Raw genomic sequence first — 2,773 nt, 5'->3', positions numbered from 1 at the left:
TTATTGATATATGCGTTGTTGCACAACTTGTTGATTTTGTAAATTTGGGGATGTCGTTGTTTGACTATGGTTAGGACGTGGTTCTAGTACGGGGGATAGTCCCTCTATATATAGTCTAGTGCGCACATAGGGAGGTTACCCATGGGCTAGTAACCCTAAAGTAACTATGTTGTCGGTCTGATCCGGCGTGACGTCCGAGTATCCACTTTGTTTGATTTCGCATTTCATTTTCAAGTTGAAAACTAGATGATGTTGTAACTTGTTGTTTCTTAATTGTCGTTCCATTTTAAGTTACAGGATGTTAACTTTACGAAATTGTGCTTTATGCGTTGCATTGGAAGTTCCAATGTTGGTTAAATTGCATCGATATTGAAAATCATGTTTTGCCGTTTTAATAAAGCTCAGGATTGATCCTATTGATTCATTTATAACTTAGACGTTAGGTGGCATGACCCACTTCTGTTGTTTTTGTGCTTTAGATTTCAAGCTGATAGCTTTAAGAAATTGTATTTTGTTGCCTTGTATAATATGCTTTTATGTGGTTAGATTGCATTGAAGTTGTAAATTGTGTTTTGATTGTTCAGCATGGCCTAGGATGATTCCTTAGACTTATTTAGAACATAGACGTTAGGTGACATGATCACTTTAGTTGTTTCTGTATTCGAGATTACAAGTTAATACCTTTAAGAACCTATATCTTGTTGCTTTGTATAACGTGCTTCCATATTGTTTAAATGGCATAGATGATGTGATTTATGCTAGAAACACTCTAAGGTAGCTTAGGATGCTCCCTGAGTCTCATTTTGATATAGACGTTAGGTGACATGAACCCCTTTAACATGTTTCACCTTAAGGTGATAAATTTGTAAAATGCTAGGTCGACGCATGCTCATCTCCTACGACTAGCTTTATGTTACTCACCCCTACGATACTGGGGCATATTTCAGGTACGAAGACTTGGTTCATGAAGCCTAGCATTCCTTGGATGTCGTGTAGCTTTCAAGTTTCCATTTCATGCAAATATTAACATGAAATGTCATTTTGTAGACTTATATGTCAAAATATGTATATTTGATTCCATGTATGTAATGTGTACATAAGTGCACTCCTTTCAGTGTATTTGATATGTATGAGATGAGGCCGGAGGCCAATGACATGTATATTGTATTCTATGCAACTTTTTAACTTCATGAAATGTTATGAAAACCTTGAAAAATCGCAAGTCATTGCTTCACCATGGTTGCATCGGGTGTGGGAATTCCATTTTCATTCTTTCATAGGGTCTTATTAATCTTGTATGAAGTGTGGCCAAGGGCCAAACGGTCATTTGATCCCGTTTTGCATTTTTGGATTCCATGTTTTCCATTCCAAGTCCATTTTTGCCTTTTTGCCCGTTGGGGGGTCGGATTTTGCATCAGCTATGTTTTTAAGCCATGGACCATTTTAGCGCGTCTAAATAGGTAAGTTACGTTTGCGTGCATAGTCGTTTCCGGGCAAAACCTCATCGTTTGTGTTTTGAGCCTCTTGTGAATTCATTTCGCATTTTTTTTGCATATTCTGATCTAGGGGCATTATGGACCTTTCACCTCAGTTTTATTTTCTTCTTTCAACATGGTCGCTTAAAAAACGTGATTTTAGGGGGGGTTTCTTTTTCATGTTTTTCCAGAAAAGGTCGTCTTGGTACCGGAAATCCCTCATGAAGTTTCAGCTTCCAGTTTTGATTTAGCAGCTTTTTGACCCTCTTGTTCAGTTCTGATCTAGGGGCATTTTTGGGATTTCACAATGAGTTTTTTTCGATTCCGTCCACTTTTCGGGTAGAAAACTCGATAATAGGGGGGGTTTCTTCTTCGTGTTTTTCCATAAAAACTCGTCTTGACCTCTGTTTCAAGCCTCAGTTCTGGGCAGATAAAAAAAAATGTAGCAGCAGCCAAGGGCTGCCACCTTTGGAAATTTTATGGGAGCTTCCTAGAAGCCTAAGAAGTGTTTTGCTCGAGACGGATTTCGATTTGGAGGTCCCCCAAGTTAATTTTGCCCATTATGACTCCTCGCCCGCACGCTCGTGCACACCGGCGTGCACGTAGGTATCGTATGCTAAAAAATGAAGTTTGGAGTTTGGGTTCAGAAATTTTATGGGAGATTCCTAGAAGCCTAAGAAGTGCTTTGCTTGAGACGGATTTCGATTTAGATTTCCCCCGTGTTAATTTTGCCCATTACGGCTCCTCGCGCGCACTCTCAAGCACCACTGCGTGCACGTAGACATCGTATGCTAAAAAATGAAGTTTGGAGTTTGGGTTTGGAAATTTTTTGGGAGCTTCTTGGAAGCCTAAGAAATGCTTTGCTCGAGACGGATTTCGATTTGGAGGTCCCCCGATTTAGTTTTGCCCATTATGACTCCTCGTCCGCACGCTCGTGCACACCGGCGTGCACGTGGGCACTGTATGCTAAAAAATGAAGTTTGGAGTTTGTGTTTGGAAATTTTATGGGAGCTTCCTAGAAGCCTAAGAAGTGCTTTGCTCGAGACGGATTTCGATTTGGAGGTCCCCCGAGTTAATTTTGCCCATTATGACTCCTCGCTCGCACGCTCAAGCACCCCGGTGTGCACATGGCCATGTCTTTGGGCGCCAGCATGCACGCCGGTGGGCTCGCGCATGGGCGCCGTGTGCGCCATGGCCCCTCGTTGGGCCGCCGCGACGTCAATTCTTCTTTTGGGCTTTTCTCCTTCGTCCGGACTCCGATTCAAGTGAATTTTTTTTTGAACTTGACTAATTTTTCG

Source organism: Cornus florida, unplaced genomic scaffold, assembly GCF_030987335.1.
Source record: "Cornus florida cultivar Cherokee Brave unplaced genomic scaffold, ASM3098733v1 CherokeeBrave_3.0.0_Hap2_Chr11, whole genome shotgun sequence".
Taxonomy (NCBI): Eukaryota; Viridiplantae; Streptophyta; class Magnoliopsida; order Cornales; family Cornaceae; genus Cornus; species Cornus florida.
The sequence above is the reverse complement of the archived record's forward strand: the minus strand, read 5'-3'. Positions refer to the sequence as shown.